Consider the following 21,363-nt stretch of genomic DNA (forward strand, 5'->3'; position numbering starts at 1 on the left):
GGACTACAGACATGAGCCACCACACCTGGCTAATTTTTGCATTTTTAGTAGAGACAGGTTTCACCTTGTTGGCCAGGCTGGTCTTGAACTCCTAACCTCAGGTGATCTGCCTCCCAAAGTGCTGGGATTACAGGCATGAGCCACCGTGCATGGCCTATACTTTAAAAAAAAAAAAAATCAAGGCTGTTATTAAAAAGATCACTTGTTAACATACATACACCAATAACCAATAACATGTATATGGTTATTTTTTATTTTGTTTTTATACAAAAATAGAATTTTACAATACCCATTACTCCGTAAGTTGAAAAAGAGTATACCATAGTTGTTAAGAGTGGCAACTTCGGAGCCAGCCCATCAGAGTTTAAGTCCTAGTTCTATCCCTAAGCATTTGTGGATGACTTGGACAAGTCATTTAACCTATATCTGCTTCAGTTTTCTCAATTGTATATTGATATTGTGAGAACTTAATGAAGCAATATATGCAAAATATTTGGAATAGTGCCTGGCATATAACACAAAGTATGTACTTTTAAGCCGCTTTTATTAATTTTATTTTTCTAGCTGCCAAAGGATAATGAACATTTTCCGAGGTGAATAGACATAAAGTAACATTTGTCAAAGTGGAATAATGTTTCAATTTATTTAATACTCCACAAATTTATTCAATGTCCTCTTGTTTAGTATTCAGATATTTTTCCAGATTTTAACTACTAAATACTGCATCACTGGATACATCCTTAAATACTCATATCCTTACTTTTCTAGAATATCTTCCCTGAAGTTGGATTACTGAATGAAAATGCATACACATAATTAATTTTGAAAATATTTGCCAATTAAGTCCCAAAACTGTTATAGTAATTCACATGACTGTCCGCAGTGTTCAAAATGTGTTTTCCCACACACAAGGGCACACACAAGTGCTAGTGCTCAATGAAAACAATATTTTAAAATTGTTTACTGATCCGATAGCTGCAAAATGATATCTTGAACTTTTATTTCTCTAACCACTGGTGAAATTGAAGTTCCCTTGATATATTGACTATTTGCCTTTTCTCTTTTATAGGTTTCTTATTTATACACTTTGCTCATTTTTTATTATCTATTTCTTATCATTTTGTAATGTTCTTGAATAGTATGTTTATTAACCCATTGTATGTCATATGGAGTGCCACCCTTTTCCTGTATTTTAAGGCATCATTGCCTGTGAGTACTAGTGGACAGCCACTCTGTAGATGATGGCTCTGAATCAAGATTTTTCCTGACCTCTGAGGATTTGTGGCTATTGAAGTATGCACATTCAATGCAAATGCATTAGGAAATGTGCATGTTTCCTATTATAAAATCAATGCTTCTGTGAATCTCCCTGAAATGAGACAGTGTCACATTAATCTTTATACTTTACCTAAAGAAAAAGAAGCCTTTTCCTGAAAAGTGATTTTTGGCTTATTGTGATTTATTATCTTACTGTAAGTCCCATTTCTCCTGGTTAGCCTTACAACCTAAAGTGATGTATTCATCTCTGGTATCTTGTAGGAATATGTACGAGACTCAGTAAGAAGTTAACATAGGCCGGGCGCGGTGGCTCAAGCCTGTAATCCCAGCACTTTGGGAGGCCGAGACGGGCGGATCACGAGGTCAGGAGATCGAGACCACCCTGGCTAACACGGTGAAACTCCATCTCTACTAAAAAATACAAAAAACTAGCCGGGCGAGGTGGCGGATGCCTGTAGTCCCAGCTACTCAGGAGGCTGAGGCAGGAGAATGGCGTAAACCTGGGAGGTGGAGCTTGCAGTGAGCTGAGATCCAGCCACTGCACTCCAGCCTGGGCAACAGAGCAAGACTCGGTCTCAAAAAAAAAAAAAAAAAAAGAAGAAGAAGAAGAAGTTAACACAGTTTCTGAGAGGCCCAAGGGCTCTAGGATCCCTGTGACTTTTAATTAGCTCAGGGAAGGCCTGGTACCTCCTATCTCGAATGTTCACTAGATCAAGGATTATGCTGTCTTATGTCTATGCCTTTTGTCTTCCCAATGAAATTACAAACTCGGTTGTCATTTTTCATTTTGCTTTTCAGGAGCCCTAGTGTTTTCTTGGACACAGAACAAGCCTATTTGGCATCTCTCCATATGAGTAATGATCTATTTGTGGACTGGTTTCTCTGGCACATTTCTGCTGACATAGTTCTCAAGACACAGAAAAAGAAGAAATGAAGTTAGGCCAAATGGCAACCGAGTGTGGCAAATGGGATAAAGGAGCAGGTGATTCACTCAGTCAGTCGTCAACACATTTTTTTCTAGTTCCTCCTATATACTAGGCTGGGGTCCACCTACTAGTATGGCACAATTTGAGGAAAACCACAAGATGCACCTAAGCTAAATCACTTCCTTCAACATTAAAGATTCAGTTTCTAAAGTTCTTAGCAATACCTTAGCTGTGATCAGTAGCCTGAGCAAAGGAACCATGAGAGTAATCAAAAGGGTAGAAAACAAAATTGAAGGGCTGCTCAAAGACAGGAGGGTGTTCAAAACAGACTACTACAGCACAAGCATTATAAATTTATACTTTTAAAAAGCACAGGTTCTGAGCATCAAATAGTGAGGAAATCACATGGTTCAGACCTGGGGGTGGATTCATGCTGGCTACAATGAAGCTGAAAAAATGAAGAGAGAGAAATTGAAGTGATACCATTGTAAGGTTACAATGGAGACTTCCTGGGCTAACCAGGGGAAGGAATGGTGTGTTCCTGACACAAAGCACAGAATATGCACCACAACAAGGCAGAGTAGGTATAGAAGACAAGTATCCACAAATGGGCTAAAAGACAATTTGCTTGACACAGTGCTCAGATACACCCTTAACATCTTTTATGCAAGTTCATTTCTCAATGGACAGATGAAGTCATTAGGTGGATTATTACTCCATAACTAATTCTGATCAACAGTGATATGGAAGTATGGAAGACATCCTCAAAACTTGAGAGTTCCTGACTGTCAAGGAGGAATAGTGCAAGAAATTCCTAGAAGGAGCAAAAATCTCTTAATCTAGAAATGGTTAAAACGACTAAATGTATGTATATGAGAGAAGGGGAATCTCAGAGTAAAAATAAGACTCAAAAAACTATAAATCATTCTGCTGGGGAAGAAAGATGTATTATCTAGGGCGGAATTAAGTTCTCACAGGAGAGTGAACCCTATTATGAACTGCACATGCAAGGGATCTAGGCTGTGTGTTCATTGTGAGAATCTAATGCCTGATGATCTGAGGTGGAATAGTTTCATCCCAAAACCAACCCTCTTCTCCCCCGACTCCCAATCTAGTGAGATCAATGTGACCAAAGAAGGGGGTTTTCAGTAAGTTCCATTTTAAAGGCCATATACTAATAGTGATACTTAACCAAGATAAATGCATTAAAATAAAATAATTAAAAGGATTTGTGAAATTTGTAACAACAAGAATAAACCAAGGGAATAAGAGTTGAAAAACACTGAGATAAAACGACGTTTTACTGGGTTTTGTAAGAATAAAAGAGGTAAAGAAAAATTGGAGCAGATGATGGAGAAGGAAAAATGCAACTTAGCAATTTCCCTATTCCTCTGGGCAGGGGTGGAGAAGAAATATGAACTGTAAAATGGTCTGGGGGAAGGGGAGGGCGTCATGCATTTAGGAACAGCAAGGGCTGTCTAAAATGGGCAGAAGAGTAGACAAAGACAAAAGCAAGGGAAAAGTAGCTCTGGGAAAAAAAAAAGGGCAGAAAACTGGGAAAATGTCCAAGGAGAAACTATCCTTGGTGAAGTCCACACACAGCAATAGATAAAGTGAAGTTTGTGTTTAGTAGGGCCTCAATGCAGTGCACTTACAAAAACATAGATGCATTAGAATGTGTATGTTGAATTTTGTGGAGTAAACCAGTGTCGGTTAGTTAATATAAATTTCTGTAATTTTGGAAGAAGCTATGATTTTTTGTTGGTTTTTAGCATGTCCATATCTAGAGGATGTTGCTGATATTTCTGTAATCTAGGATCAAGGAAAGGAGAAGACACCTGATATTTATTGAGAATGAACAATGTCCCAGAGATTTACAGACAGCTCAGATGCTCCTTACAACAATCATATGTGGTAGGTATTATGAACCCATTTCTCAAGGAAGAAATTGAAGGTTAGAGAGGTTAAATATCTTTCCCATGTTAAAGCCAGTAAATCAGAACTGAAAATCATCTGGTGGATTCCAGAGCCTAAGCTCTTCCTATTATCTTATACTATGTCTACAAGGCAGTGCAAGGACATTAAAAACACTTCAAACATCAGGTGGTGTCATCACTCATGGCTTGTACAGCTTTGGGGCCAGCCTCTTATCTGAACCTGTCTTGTTAAAATATGCTTCTTTACAGCAATCATTTCAGATGTCTAATCCAGTGCATTGTTGGCTCATTCTCTCCCTACCTATTGCCAATTAGGCATCTAGCTTCCAACTCTCAGAAGCTCAGAATCATTCCATTTATTCATTGCTGTTTTGGTTCACTTACTCATTCACTTCCATTCACTTACTTATTACACTTCCATTCACTCACCCATTCCACAAATATTTAATACGTACTTAAATATGTTTAATAAATAAAAGAACAGGAATGTGCCTAGTTTCAACTATTGTCTAACTGCCAAGACCTCCATCAGCCTGTTCAGATTCTATCTAGACTATTCATCCAGTTGAAATTTCCTAGTGATTTGGGTCAAAATGATTTTAGCTGCTCTCAGCTCTACAGAGGTCGAGGACATTTAGACCCTTCTTTTGGCACTGAGTTTGGTGCTTTCGAACCACACAGCTTGTCTGGCAAGACCTTGGTGCTTCTACTCTAGGTAGTTTTGAAACAGATGATTCCTTTTGGATCAGCTCAGACCCCTGCTCCCTTGACCCTTTCCATTTTCCTCTTTTGTAAGTAGCCCCCCTCTACACCCATTTACAGTTTAAAATCAAGGCTGAGAATCTTCTTAACTCCTCTGGGGAATCTCAGACAGTCCTCACATTAAGAAGGGAACATAGTAAGCATAACACTTAATACCCTTAAGTAAGTAATTTTGGGCAAATTAGGTAAAGAGATTCCCTGTATGAATGCCAAACATGTACTCTGTTTACCATAAAACACTTCCTAGACACATCAAAGAGAAACACATCTGATCCTAGGGTGATTTATATCCTCAGCCAGCACATACATTTCCATCTGATTCATACTACATGCTTTGGTTTTCAATTGAAAAATGAACAGTAAAACTTTGAGTTTCACATTGCTGGAAGAGTTGTTTCATCTCCCTTCATTTTCTATAAAATGATGCTGCTAAATAAGTAACAATGTATCAATAATGAATACTTGTGCAGAATTTTAAAATTTACCCTCTAATACTTTGTCGCAAAACAATTCTCTTTGAGTTACCCTTGTCTTCATTTTACAAATGAAGCTATTAAATCTCAGGGAGGTTAAGAAAATTCTCAGCTGTACAGTGAATAAGCCAGAAGTAAGGCTCGCACTCAGAACTTTTGACAGAAATCTCACACTCTTTACAGCACACTCCACCACTTCCAAATGATTTCTATGTTCTCTTTCAGGGTAGCGTGTATGAACTGCAAAGTTGTCTGGGGGAGAGTTTGGGGATCATGCAGTAGGAGTCAGCAGCAAAGGCTGCCCAAAATATGCAAGAGAGCAGACAAATACAAATGCAAAGGGAGAACTGTCTATTCATTTCCTTAGCCTACTTTTTGATGGTATTGCTTTTTTTTCTCTTGTTAATTTGTTTGTGTTCCTTGTAGATTCTGGATATGCATCCTTTGACAGATGTATAGATTGTGAAGAATTTCTCCCACTCTGTGAGTTGTCTGTTTACTCTGCTGACTGTTCCTTTTGCCATGCAAAAGCTCTTTACTTTAATTAAGTCTCACCTATTTATCTTTGTTTTTGTTGCATTTGCTTTTGGGTTCTTCATCATGAAATCTTTGCCTAAGCCAATGTCTAGAAGATGGCCAAAAGCATGAAAAAGTGTCCAACATCACTAATGATTAGGGAGATGCAAATTAAAACCACAATGTGATACCACCTTACAAGAATGGCCATTATAAAAAGAAAATTGATGTTGGGGTGGATGCGGTGAAAAGGGAACACTTCTACACTGCTGGTGGGAATGTAAACTAGTACAACCACTATGGAGAACAGTGGGGGAGATTCCTTAAAGAACTAAAAGTAGAACTACCATTTGATCCAGCAATCCCACAACTGGGTATCTACCCAGAAGAAAATAAGTCATTATACAAAAAAGATACTTGCACAAACATGTTTATAGCAGCAAAATTCGCAATTGCAAAAATGTAGAACCAGCCCAAATACCCATCAGTCAATGAGTGGATAAAAAAACTGTGACTGATATATTGATGGATGGATGTATGTATATGTATATATATGTGTATATGTATATATACACATACATATATATATTTATACACACATACATATGATGGAATACTACTCAGCCATATAAAAGGAATGAAATAACAGCATTTGCAGCAACCTAGATGGGATTGGAGACTATTATAGTAAGTAAAGTTACTCAGGAATGGAAAACCAAACATCATATGTTCTCACTCGTAAGTGGGAGCTAAACTATGAGGAAGGAAAGGCATAAGAATGATACAATGGACTTTGGGGACTCAGGGGGAAAGGGCAGGATGTGGGTGAGGGATAAAAGGCTACAAATTGGGTTCTGTGTATCCTGCTCTGGTGATGGGTACACCAAAATCATCACTAAAGAATTTATTCATGTAACCAAATACCACCTGTTCCCCCAAAACCTATGGAAAAAAATGCAAAGGGAAAGCAGCTCTGGAGAAAAGGGGCAGAAGATTAGGAAAAAGTCAGAGGAGAAATTATCCTGGGTGAAGTCCATATGAAGTGACTGATAAGGCAAAGTATGTGTTTTCATCTCCTATAATAATCAAACAATTATTTTTAATTCCCATTTTAAAAATGTTTAAATCATTCTCATTTACAGAATATTACCCTGGGAATTATACTTTCATTAAACTTTCTTTTAGTCAAAAGTATAATCACTTAAGTTATTGCAATTCCTTAAAGTCAAATTGAGAAATAATCCAGAATTTTTTTTGAAGAAAAAGAAAAGTTCTCAAGTCTCTTACTGTGGTTCTAGATGTTCAGTAGCAGTTCTCTTTGAAAGCTGAATCTACCTTGGCAGGTAACCCATCATTATTTTCAGGATGGTGTCTGGTGTAGCGTGAGGGGGAATCTAGCAGATAGTCTCTTGGCTATAGATCTGGTCGGCCAGGCAAATTCCTAGACAGAAAGAAGTGTCTCTGGGGCGATTAGTAAATGCTTTCTGAATGAACAAGAGGAAAAAGAAACCCTTGTCTCAGCAACTGTCCCCTTGGATCCACAACAAAGAATCTTGAATTCAAGAAAACACCTCAAGGAACAAAAACTTGCAGGTGAGGGAAGAGTTTGGGAGAGAGGGGAAAGATTTCATGCTTGCATGAAGGCTCACCCTTTGATGAAAGAAGCTATGTGGAGTTCTCTCCTCCAAATGCTCTCTTGAAAAAGCTACAAATTATCTGATAAATTCTGACTTATTCTCTAGTGACTTTAACCTTCTTGTAATGGCAGGCAATCCATTCACCCAGTGCTGAATCATTAAATTTCTCTTCTCTCAGTTCTTCTTCTATAAATTATATTTTCTCTAGAGGTGTTTAGCTTTCCACCGCCTGCCTCCAGACTTACTTTCCCTGATGACGCTCATAAAAGCTAACATCTTTTAAGAGTCTAGGCCATCATATTCTCTTTTAACATAGTTAAACTTTCCAAGAATTTCACATTTCCTTTCAATTGGTTTAGTACATTCTTTCATGTAGTTGGCATTTAAATGAGTGAAAACTTCTGTTCAAAGCAAGAGAACCATAAAACATTCAATAATTGCTCTCCAAGGAAACCCACAGAGACGGAGACTCAGACTTATGTTTTTCAGGCAACACTGCCACACCTTACACAGCTTCCCCAGGAGGGACTCCAGGCACGACTTCAAGTAGTTCAAAGCTTCTTTATGGCCCCAAAGTCCTCCACAGAGCCGCCTCTGGCTGCTATCCCCTAGACCACACAGACCACAACAAACCACATAAGAACACCTGTCAGCATTTCACCCAGAACCAAACCTTGTAGCCAGAGGTACACTCACATTTAGAGATCCCAAGATAGCTAGATTTCCCATAGAAATCTGTGTTTCCTCAACAACAGTTCCTATACAGAAATAAGAAGGTATATGTCCTAAATAGTTTTAGTTTGCCAAAGGTATTTTCTCACCTTGATTCCTTAATCTGTGTCCCAGTTGCTTATTTTGTTGTAGCACTATACAAATGAGTCTTTATATTAATATAAAATGGAGTTTTATTTCTATGGGTACCACTTAATTTCATCTTCTTCCATATGAATTGCACCCCTTTACCTGGCCACCTCCCATCAGGTAGCTAGAGGGAGGCAGAATTCAGCTCCATCAGGAAGAATGCTTTAATGTTGCAAGGTCCCACGTTGAAATAGACTCATGGCATAAGTAAGCTCTCTGGCATATGCCCCAACTACCAGAGATCCATGTGCCCGAAATCCAGGTTGAGACACCTCTGCCTCATTAAGAGCTGTCCTATGGGACCAAGCCCCTACACTGGGTAGAATTTTCCACTATGCATTCACAGATCTCCCCCATTTTTAGATGTTCTCTTGCTCTCCTGCGTTTCAGACCCAGTGATTGCTACTGGTTTCTTAAATCCATTCTCAAGACAATAATTCTTTTTTCTTTTGTTCATTTATTAAAAACATTTTAATTAAATTTATAGAGTGTGACAGGTACTCTTCTAGGTCTTGGAAGTATAACAATGGACAAAATATACAGAGTCCCTCATCTTATGATGCTTACATAGTAGGAGGAGGCCGGTCACAAGTAAACAGACATATGAATAATAAGGCATTTATCAGTACTAATGCAGAAATGCAAATCAGAGTAGAGTTAAAGATTAATGGGCTGGGTGTTTTAGACAGTTATGAGGGAAGGCCTGTCTGATGACACTTGAGCAGATGTGGTGGTGGGAAAGGGAGACATTCAAGTTTTTGCAGAACAGGCATTCCAGACTGAGCTAACAGCAAATGCAAAGACCCTGAGATGAAAGTATGTTTGGAATCTTTGATGAACAACTCTCAGGATCCTGGTCAACCATAGCTCAGACCCAATCAGCTTCTATCTTGGGCATATCCATTATAGTCACCAAGAAGGGGAAGGAATGGAGCCCTGGTGCCAAAAAGGAGAGGCTGGACAGTTTCTTGTTACATAGTATGAAGAAAGAGATTCCAGTACTGAGTAGGTGGCTGGGATTCTTAACATTCACACCTCAGTTCCACGATTCTGTGCAAGCATATATATGTGTCTATATCCAGGTAACCTACCAGTATAACTAAGTCAAATGAGACTTGAAAAACATATTTAACTAATAGTGATAATAGTAGTGTTATCTTTATGTTTGAGAAAGGTAGACATTATCACCAATTCCCAAGTATTTGCATGAAAATAAAATCATGCAGACAAAGAGGGTTGAAGTTTAATTTTTACAGCAAAGTTTTGATGTATTGATCAAATCCTTTCATTTTCCCACCTCTTGCTATGTTTCTGAATTCTACGGTTCATGGATCAGCAAAGACTAAAGGTGATATTCTGAAAAAGACTTGACAAAGTTTTCAAATTATTAGCATATTGAGTCATATTTTCAACTTCTGGTTTAAGTCTCAATTTTTTTTTTTAAGGAGGCGATATGGTTTGGCTGTGTCCCCACCCAAATCTCTTCTTGAATTGTAACTCACACAATTCCCATGTGTCATGGGAGGAGCCCAGTGGGAGGTGACTAAATTAAGGGGCGGATTTTTTCCTGTGCTCTTCTCACGATAGTTAATGAGTCTACGAGATCTGACAGTTTTTAAAAAACAGGAGTTTCCCTGTACAAGCTCTCATTTCCTGCCACCATCCACGTAAGATGTGACTTGCTCCTCCTTGCCTTCTGCCATGATTATGAGGCTTCCCCAGCCACGTGGAACTGTGAGTTCTCCATTAAACCTCTTTCCTTTGTAAATTGCCCAGTCTCAGGTATATCTTTATCAGCAGCGTGAAAATGGACTAATACAGAAGGTAAGAGTGTTATTCAGTATTTTAAAGCTTGACATCTAAGTGATTCTAAGGGCTATGTGAAGTGATATAGCCCTTATAGGTGTACGTCATGGGTATATCAAAAATAATGAATGATAATGGCAGCTACAGTTTCATTGGTCATGTTGTAGACTCTGTGTTAAGGCAAGTAATTTATTTATCTCATAAAAACATCACTGTGGGAGGGGTACTTTTATTATCTCCATATCACAGATAAAAGATCTGAGACTTAATAAGAGTAAGGAATTGGTATTGACATCACAAAGCTAGTGGATTGGATGATGAATGGTGTTTCAATATTTTCAATCAGGGCCCTTGCCATATATGCTGTTCCTGCATTTTTACACCAGTGTAGGAAAGTTAGGATGTATCCTTTGTGGAAAGAGCAGGGCTGGGACTAGGGTCAGATGAGAGCTCAGACTAGAACCTAGCTCCATCTGATGCTCCAGTCCAATCTCTTAACCATCACATGATCCTGCTTTCAGAGCAGGGAAGGATAATTAGAGTATTTAAGAATCAGGGTTCTATTTATGGCACCATCAAGGAGAAAAATCATTGGTTAGTATAAAAAAGACTTCATGACTTCATTAAAATTAGCAGGTAAAATTCATTTATTTTGGAATTCATTCCTTAAGGTTCAAGATGGCAAGAAGCTAAACTGAAAAATAAATCTCTACCAGTATGTTTACAGATGAACACTCTCCCTAGGTAACATGGGTACCACCTGATCTCAATATTACAGCTGATTGTTGTCTAACTTCAAAGTGTTATTCTAATGTGAGAATATCAGGCCATGGAGGAGGAGAAGATGGAGTGCAGTGAGGGGTTATATGGGCAGGGATGGATGGGAGGATGGGGACGCAATCTCTGCAGTCGTTTGTAGGTAACAGCAGTTACATAAGGCATGAATTTCAATGCGCCGGAAATGCATTGCTCAAGCTAGTATTTGTGGAGTTCCCTTGTTCCCTCTTCTTGGTGTGGGGGTTGTTTTGCAGTCAAGTGTAATGAAATCAGCACTGGTTTAACAGGCTGGAAACTGCCTGTTATCCCAACCTCTTCAATCACCAGTTGTGGAACCCTGGACAAATCACTTAACCTTGATGGACCTCAACTTTCTTATCTAGAAAAATTAGACAATTTAAAAATTAGACTATCCCTTCAAACAATTCTGTGAATCAAGGAGAATTTACAGCTTTTGCCATTTATTAAGTCCTCTCATTATTTTTTTCTCTTGCTAGAATGTGAATGTTTCCAAAGTACGTTGTATAGTAGGTAGCTCTTCAAATGAGCTCAGAAAAAATATTTGTTCAATGACTGAATATACATGAGGACTGATGGCCAAAGGACCCTAAGATATATCAACTGAGCTCTATTTTAAGATGGAAAGCAGTGTTCATCCTTTTCATATAATAGCAATATTTACCAAATATTTATTAATGAAAAGAAATTGCTTCTATTTGAAATTATAGCTAAAAGTAAATTGTAAAATAATACATAAAGTTAATCCTACCTTTATAAAAATAATAAATGTAAATGTTAATGGACTAAAAAAGTTTAAGAAATATACACCAAACAACTGATAGTGGTTTTCTGGGAAAGAGGTTAGGGCAGAAATATGAGTGATATTTACTTTCTACACTAAGCACCTCATTATATCTACATTTGTATTTTATCATATATGTGTAAAATTTATTTTACACATGTAATTGACTTAATTCATTTTTAATTGCTAAAATACATTAATTGTTTCAAACTAGCCTGGCCAGGAACTGTCTGTGTCACATATTACATGTCAATCCATGCAAAAAAACTAGACCCAAAAGATTATCTCAAACCTAGAGATATTCCCTTGTTTTACACTGCAGGAAAAAAAAAAAAACCATACAGAGAGATAATGTTTTTTCCAGTTAATACAAGTGTGAATGAAAAGGTCTTTTTATTTTTTAGTTCCTGTGACCCCCAGGAGGGAAGGCTGTGGGCTGATTGTTAGAGCATTTGAGTGTGTGGGTTGCCTGGAAGCAATAGCTAGCAAAGGCTGAGAGATGGGAAAATGATAAAGCATGCTTGGCTTACAGAGGTGCTGAGCTGAACAGCAGTACTCTCACCCAGATATTATTCTTGTTAATTGTATCTGATTCCACTTGATTATGTATTTCATTGAATCTAAATGTTGGTGGCGGAGGTCATGGCTCCATGCCACTCATCAGAAACCTCAATAAAAAGGGCACCCCACAACCCCTTGACAGAGAGCCATGCAAACACATTACCCTTCATTGTGACAGATTTGCTCCAGTAAATATGATCACCTTTTCTTCAGCCTGTGTCTGTAAGCATTTCTAGAACACTTGATGCTATAATACCCAAAGAAAAAGCCCTTTCTAACATAATGGAGGCAATATAAAATATGGACTTTCATGTCATGTAAAAATTTATAACATTCACACAAACAGGGGATTTATTTCCTATGTGTATGCAGTTCTTCTCTCTGTTGTTATTGATGAATAGAAAAAGATAATATACCATATAATGAGGAAATAACAGCAGGATATGGAGTTGACTGCTGACATCCCATCCAGTTAACATGGACAAGCTCCTGAAGCTCTTATCTAAGACTTCATGGCATCATGGGTGGCAAGAAGGTTGTGGGGTGATCTGAAACTCTACACCTTTGAGAATCAGAAGGATTAAATAGGATAAGCATAGATTTTGACTCAGACCAGGTTTTTTCAGTCCAGCGGTAGCTTTGAGAGCTTAGGTAAGCTCTTAATTCAGCTTTCTGAGACTTAGTTTGTCTAGCTGTCAAATGGGGATACTGATACTTATTTTCCAGTGTGTTGTAGACATTAATAATCCATAGTAGTAGCTTGTATGATACATAGGAGGCCCAGTCAAAACGTCTTTCATCTATCTCTTTTTATCCTTTCCATTCACGCTTTTTTTTTTCTTTTTTTGGCAGAAATAGCCAAGCTTTGTCATTCTACCTTCTGACCTCAAATCTTTGTCCAAAACAGGCCAGCAGTGCTGTAAGCCAAGACCAGCCAAGTTTATAAGTGGAATAATTTTCGTCTCTTTTCTATCTTGGGTCTTGGGTCTTCAAAAAGCTTAAAAATACGGAAGTACAGTAATAACTACATGTAAATGTATAAATTAAGGACTAGTCTAGATGATCTTTACATCTTCCTCTAGCCCTGAGACAAAGAGATAAATAGATAGATGATAGGCAGATAGGGCTTTTATTCAGTTTTTATTTTTATCCTTTTGGCCTTGCTTTTTCAATGTGAATATAACGTTTATATGATCAGAAGATTAGCCAGGTCATGAAATGCTTATTAGCAGTTCATACCGCCATGATGAATGGTGGTTCCCTCCATATTTTCATTCAGGGCCCTTGCCATACACAGTGTTCCTGCATTTTTATGCCAGTGTAGGAAAGCTAGAATGTATCCTTTGTGGGAAGAGCAGGGCTGAGACTAGGGTCAGATGAGTGAGGCACCTGCATTGGGCACAAAATTTAAGGCATTCCAAAAAACTCAGTAATCAAAATAATATTTTAATGCAACATTTAAAAAAATCATAATGCAACATTCCATGATGAACACAACATAAAAATTTTAAATAAAGTCAGGAACCAATCCCACATTTGCTTCTCTCACCCCACCCTCACTCCATCCCAGGGCAGAATCTGAGTCTGGAATCAGAATATGGGAATTCCAGCCTCCATTCTGATATCACTTAACTACAGTAAGCAAAAGCCTCAGGCAAGTTGCTGCAGTACCTTAGTTCTCAGTTTCCTTGTGTCATTTCACTTGAAAGTCTGATTAGGTAAATTCTAATGAACCTTTGAACTTGAGACAATTCTATGATTTTCTATAATATGAAGTTGCTTTACCTGAAATGTCATCAATGACTCAAAAGGACATATTCGTTCAGTAATTCATTCACCTATTCAATCAAAAACGTTTACTGAACACTTACTATATGCCAAGCACTATGTTAGGCACAAAAAATACAAAGTTGGAGACTATTGAAACACATAGAAAGAGAAGCCAACATTGGTGTTAAGAGGTCAGCACAACTTCCCTAGAAAGCGACTCTGACCTAAAAACCCAAAGGAGTTAGGGGAAGGCAAGGATGGAATTCCAGAAAGAGGGAACGGCATGGACAAAGGCCTGAAGGTAAAAAGAAAAATCTCACTGGGGTAACTGTAAGTTTAGTTTGGCTGAAACATTAATAGGATGGATGGGGGGAAAAAGTCTTTGATTACAGCACAGTAATAGAAGTATTTGCCAGAGTGTAATGCAAAGACACAGAGTTATGAGTCAAACCTGGGTTGCAGTTCCTGCCCTGCTGCCAAATTAGCTAGACGACAGAGTTTCCCCATCCACTGAGATTCTATTTTAGAACACATGACAAATTTTTCCATGAGGGGAGGCATTTAATTTCCTATGGAATGTTGTAAATCTCACATTTGAGATATTTACAGTTTATGTCCCTTGGTGCCAAAGAGGTGCTGTAATTAATACAAGTAGTCATTTCCCTAAAACAATCTGCTAAACAGCTAAGTCCCTGTTATCTGATGCCTATGAGCCTGAAGGTGCAAAGACCAGCCTAAACGCAAGCAAACTTTCGTCTTTCCCAGGCAGGTGTGAGAAGTGGGCAACTAGGCAAGTGTTATTGGCAGGTACTCCCAGCACATGTCTACTCTACCTAGGTTTATGACAGCCGAGCTGGTCTGCTCCTGCCATATTTGTGTCTGCTGATTTAATTTCTGCACTTAGGAAGACAGGATTCGAGCCAACTATTTATAACCAACCCCCCCCGCCCCCAAATTTTTTAACGAATGCAAAAGCACACCATCTCTTGAGTCCTGAGCATAAAGTCAAAGCTTTATGTTTTTAACCTCACTGCTATCACCCATAACACTCTCCATTTATTAGGTACTTACTCTGTCCAACCTTTACGACTAACTCAGCTAATCCTCACAATCCTCTGCAATGGGTTCTACTATTGCTCCATCTTAAAAGCAGGAGTAATTGAAAGCACAGAGAAGTAAACCGTGTGCCCAAAGTCGCACAGTTTATAAGTGGCAGAGCCAGAATTAAGAATTCAATTAATTTAGAATTCTGAATTAATTCAGAATTAATTCACGTTAACAGCCTGTCTAACTCTAGAGCCTGTGCTCTCAACTGCTGTGCTACATAAACAAGTCAGGGTCATCAGACTGTATACCCAAGTGGTACCACTGAGGTATGGCACTCAGAGGCTCCTTAAGTTTCCAGGACACCCAAGGATCTGAATTCTCTGAGTTTCAGAGGCCTCACTTCAGTCATTTAGTTGTGGGGAAGAAGAGCATCTTCTGTATCTGTCCTCAAATCTATCTTTGCATGCTCTTGGGGAAAGACATCCTTTCTCCTCTCTCTCTCCTCTCCTGTTCTCATTTCACAAACCCTTTGTTCTTAGACACTAACTCGTTCCAACTGCTCCCCCTTGATAAAAACTGCACTTGAGACTCACTGTACCTTCTCATTATACCTAGAGCCCCATAACTCTTCCCCCTGCTGGACTTCATAAATGACTGATAGTTATGCATTGCACGGGGTTTTTTTCCCTCCCATTCCCCACCGAAGTCTCTGAAATGGCTTCTGAACACACTGCTCTACTAAGATTGCTTTCCTAATGGTCACCAGAAAACTCTTTTTCATTCTCCTTTTTCAGTTCCCTACTTTCAACCTTTTCAAACTCCCCTCACTTAAAATCATCCTGGTAATTTATACATTTGGTTAAAGGAAATTGCTTGTACAACCACGAAAACGGGCTTTGAGACCTGATTCTGATACTTTGTAACTTGGTAGCTATGGACAAGCTACTGGGACCTCTCTGTTTCAGCTGCCTCAGCTGTGAAGAGGGAATCGGAGTCATAGGTGTTGTTGAGATTAAATAGGATTCCACATGGAGGCACTTAAACAAGTCCTGGCACAGTTGGGACTGCTTCTGTGAAGTCTGAGCACTCCTCATGATTCCCTGAGGCTTTTGCTTTCATGCCAGTTCTTTTCCTTCTTGTCTGAGTATTCACTTCTTATGCTCTTTCCTGGGGCTTATTTCTCTCCTTAATCCCTACATTTTGCTAAATGCTGAAATTTAGTCTTTGGCTCTATGGTCTCCTCCTCTTCCCATCTTCTTCAGTAATAAAAATAATAGTTGACATTTACTATGAAATCACTAGATGCTGGGATCTGTACTAATGCTTTCCAAGGTGTTCTGGTGTCACACCAAAATCAATTTCTGCAAAACAGCATTAAGCCTTTTACTTTCCTGAGCTAACCTCCCTCCCCATCCCTCTGTCACCATCAATCCAGTTACCAATGGTCAAACCCAAAGTGCTATCTTTGATTTGCCTTCTGTTGCACCCCCTGTAGTCAATTTGAAAACAAACTCTGACTATATTTTTTTTCCCCATTCTGGCATCTCTTATTGGCATTTTCAGATTGAAATTCAACATGTTCGGGCTTGGTTCAGTAAGGGACCTAGTTCCTGGGTCTGCAGTGTTGATGGCTGGAACACATGATCTGGCCCTCATTCTAGGATGCCAAGATGCAATGAGCTCTTTAAGTGAGATCCTTATGAATTCTCTGGTGCAGATTATTTTTAAAGTTTTCACAAAGTATATTAAATCAGGAAATTCTGACAAGAAAGGGGGAAATTCTGACAAGAAAGGGGGAAAAGGGAATTTATACACACTGCCATCCTACTATGTATCAGGAACTGTGCTAAATGCTGTTGCTTCCAAGATGCAGTGATGATCTCATTTTGTAAACATAAAGAAATGTAATATCATGATGCTATTTCCTAGTGGCACTTCAGGGTACAGTTCTTCTTCATAGGGGCAGCTGAGAAAATGTGTTTTTTGTTTTGATTTGTGGCCTCCCTGGCACATTTTAACACTGACCTCCAAGTCAGTTGACCACCTTGGAGAAATGGAAGTCATGATTTATCTTCTACTATTCTAAAGCAGGAATCATCACCTCATGGCTGGATTTCTCATTCATTTATTTAATGATTCATTCAACAAATATATTTTGGGTCTCTACTACATACCAGGCCTGTGCTAAATGCTGGTGATGCCACTGTGAATGCCTTACTCTCACAATACAAAATAGGCAACTACACAAGTGAATGCTGGGGAAGAAGAGGGTGATACAGGAGCACACAGAAGGAAGACCCTTCTTATATTAGCAGGTTTTACTTTCTTCACTTGTCTTTCAGATACATCTCCTCTTGTCCACCCCTACTGCCACCACCCTCATCATTTAACACCTATATTTCCACAATAAGTTCCCTGCCTCCAGTCTCACCACCTCCAAGTCATCCTCCACACTGTGGTCACAGTCGTCATTCTCTAATGCAAATCTGATCATATTTCAAACTTTCTCAACTTTCAAACAAACACCCCTAGCCTTCCCCATAAAACTGAAGTTCTTATGCTTGGATAGTTCCATTCACACTCGATCTCTCCTTATGTCTCTTGCTTGATGTAGTGCCACTGCACAAAACTAAGAACCCACATCTCTCGCTACAGCCACACAGAACTACTTCCAGGCCTTACAGAGATATTTCTGCCTGGAAAGCCCTTCTTTTCTCCTTGTCCTTGTTCAAGATTCAGCTAATGTCAAGCTCTCTGAGAAACCTTCTTGATCTTCTTACCCAACTTCCCAAGAAGATCAAGTTGGATGCCCTCCCTTTGTGCTTCCATGGCATTCTGGGCATATCTCTGAAAAACTCACTCTATAGCACTAGTTGTTAATTAGTGTCACCCAAGTGCTGTTCACTCTCAATGGCTCTAACCACATGAGATGGCTTATTGTCACCCCAATTTACCAGGTACTCTCAAGTATTTCCTCTGCCTGGAATGTCCTTTCTATCCTTTCCTCCCTGGTAAAAGACTATTCATTTTTCTCAAAGATCACCTGCTCAAAATCCTCCAGGGAAAGGAAAAAATCACTTTCATGCCTGTCCTATTGGCACATGGTTTAACCTACAATTATAGCAGTTAATCAGACTGTATCATAGTTAAATACCTGTTTCCTTGATGATTGGGACCATTTTTTACTTTCTCACCCTTTTTTCCCAGCCTCCAGCATGTAACAAGTACTTATACATGTTTTCTGAATGTTGAGAAAATTCAGGAGTTGGGAATGAAGTGTACAGCATACACATTAAGAGCTCATAGTACAATACAGAACTATCCCGCTTCCTATTTCATGTGTGTTCATCTTGTATTTACAATTAGAACATGAATGCTTTGAGGGACAGAACAATGTTACATATTTTATATGACTCCCAGTGCTAAATACAGGATACGTGGTGAATAAATGCTTGTAAATAGAATCTAGAATAATCAAAATAAACTGATCTTGCAGATGAAGGAAGAGGAAATATATAGTAACAAAGCGAATAAAGAGCTCTAGTGAAAGCAAAAAGTATTCTTGATCTTTTCTTGCCAAAGTTTTCAAAAAAACTGATGAGCATGTTCACCATGGGATAAAAAGGACATATGCTGACAATTATAGTTAAAGCCCCTCTATGCCAATTTCACTTGAAAATATTCCTGGAAAGGTCTTTAATTCCCTAGTTATTTGAAAATAAAACACTCAAATTTCTATCTTACTGAATATCTTTGAAATCATAAAAGTGAAACCACTTTAATAATAAGCATCCCTTTCCCAATTCCTCCCACCCTTCTTTTTTTTTTTTTTTTTTTCTTTTCTTAAAAAAGATTTTCACCTTTGGCTATGCTTACTTATGAGTCAAAATCACTTTCATAAGTGATTTCTCAATTAATCTCACAAATATCATGCTTTCTCCCACTTCAAAGAAGTCACAAAATGTTAAAGATAAAAAGGTCCCCATCTCAAGCAGCAGACAGACTCCCCAACCTGTAGTCTCAAAGTGAAGAGAAGCCTCACCCCCACCGGTGAGGAGCAGCAGTCACACGTACTGGGTCTGAGCTTCCGGAGTTTACTTCTGTCAGCATCAGCTTGGCTTCCAGATTCCCCATACACTTTTCCTAAGAATCCAGGGCTCCCGACGTGCACAAGAGCCAAAAATCTACCTGTCTGCCTGCCCATCCCGCCTTCCAGGTACAACCAACACGTCAAGATGGAGACACTTTCACACGAGGCACTTTCTAGACCTAAACAACTAATTTGTAAGTATGCTAAACGTTATCCCAGGAATAGTAAAGTCTTTTACGCTACAGATGTGACATTCCAGACCCCTCAAAACTAGAGTCCCACCAGATGAATAGGAGCTGCCAAGCATACAAGTGGAAGGGGCATAGAAATTCAGTGGATGATGCAGTGTACCTCCCCTCCAGTCAACCTCTTCCTGCCTTCATTAACCTCTAGTCACACCTCTCCTAAGTGACCATTATTTGTCCCTCTTCTCTCTCCCTTTGTCCCAGTCCTGGACTCCTCACAGGCTGACCCAGTCTCCGCTGTTTCAAAAGGCCATTCGATTTGATGCTTTCCCGGGTGCAGTGGGTGCACTGCTCTCTGAGATCCCGCCCCAGTAGGGCTGGCATTTTAGGAAATCCTTTTCTCAGGACCTTTCCATTGGTCCGAAGAGATATTCAGAACCGTGCCTGTCCACCAACTAGATAGCACACAGCAGAGAATCTCTCCCAGGAAAGAGGTTGAAAGGAAAAATCGACATCCCCACAAAGAAAAATAACCCAGAATCCTCCACATATTCCACATGTGTGTGTCATAAAACCCTTGGGAAATGGGTTGGGAGAGGATAAAGCCCCGTCTTCCCACTGCCGCCGCCGCCACAGCAGTCCCTGTCCAGCTCCCAGCGCTGCCGCGGTGGTGTGCGTGAAGACAGCACCTTCCCCCGGGAGGAGAGATCCTGGCGCCCTGCGTTTCTAGGAGGTGATTATGGCAAGCCTTTCAGTAACTCATCATTTATCCCCGCACTGACCCGAGCCTCACCCCGGCGCCTTTGGCACTGGAGCTCGATGAGAAAGCCGAAGGCTGCCCCTCCAGTTTTCCAGGTGACAACCCCCTCCCCCCCCACACACACACACCCCACTATACTCCTAGGACGCAGCGGGGTGGAAGGGAAGGATGACAGGTGCCCATGCCTGAGGGAAAATCAACGGCAACCCTTACAGCTTGGGGTGAGATATTCCAACCCCCGCCCGGGTGGGAGGACTTGACATCAGCTACCTGCAGGGCGCCCCCGCCTGCACACCCACCCAATGCGTGCAGGCTTGCGTTGCAGCCCGGAATGCAGTCAGGAGGGTGGAACGGGACGGAGGGAGCCTCCACGCCCCCTTTGTCTCCACGTTTCCCAGATGACATAGAAGGAAAGTTTACGAGCAGGGAGGTGGTAGCTTTCTGCTGGGTCAATCTGACACCTCGCAGGAGGCGACCCTCCCTGGGTTCGTCCTCTCCTCTGCACTGCCCCGGCGCCACCTTCATCTGCACCTCGACACCCACAAGCAAGGCATGGGACACCTGCGCCGCCGGGTCCAGCCGCCGGGTCCAGACTGCCCCGCGCTGCCCCACTGCCCCGGCACAGCGACTTCCCCAGAGGCCTGGCTGCGGGCGCCGCACTCACCTCCCGCAGCGGAACGTCCTCCAGTGAGCCCTACTGGGCCGTCCGGCTCCCGGGAGCGAGGTGCATTCAGGCGGCGGCCCGAGACACGCTCTCCCGGCGCTGCTGCATTCTGCCTGCGTGGAAGAGCCAGCCGGCGAGCGCGCGGCGCGGGCGTGTACGAGTGTGTATTTGTGTGAGTGTGTGCGCGAGTGTGTGTATGTGTGTGTCCGTGTGTGTGCGCGCGCCCGTGGGGCGGAGGTGCGCGGGATCACAGATCCCGCTGGGCGCCCATCCCGCGCTCTGCCTCCTCCGCTGCCTCCTCCTGGCGCTGCAGCCTGCACAGGGTCCAGGTTTCCGGATCTCCTGTTTGTTTAATGAAAGGAAAGAGCAAAAGGCTGGCGCGGAGGGGGCGGAGGAGGGGAAAGGAGGGGAGGGTGCCGGGCTGCGCATGCTCAAGAGAGACTCAGTTCTGGCTCCAGAGCCCAGGCAGAGCAGAGAGAGTGAGCTCGGGGTAGAGGCGAGCCAGCCAGAT

The 21,363-nt window shown here is 40.6% G+C and overlaps 1 protein-coding gene across 1 annotated transcript in view; it reads right to left on the reverse strand.

Moving 5' to 3' along the window:
- Positions 1–21,025, reverse strand: part of PLPPR1 (phospholipid phosphatase related 1) — a 291,652-nt gene extending 270,627 nt beyond the window's left edge. Inside the window, 1 exon segment of the mRNA NM_001266056.1 lies at positions 20,853–21,025. The gene's annotated coding sequence lies outside the window, so the exon portion shown is untranslated.
- Positions 21,026–21,363: the final 338 nt, after the last annotated feature.

Source organism: Macaca mulatta, chromosome 15, assembly GCF_049350105.2.
Source record: "Macaca mulatta isolate MMU2019108-1 chromosome 15, T2T-MMU8v2.0, whole genome shotgun sequence".
Classification (NCBI taxonomy): Eukaryota; Metazoa; Chordata; class Mammalia; order Primates; family Cercopithecidae; genus Macaca; species Macaca mulatta.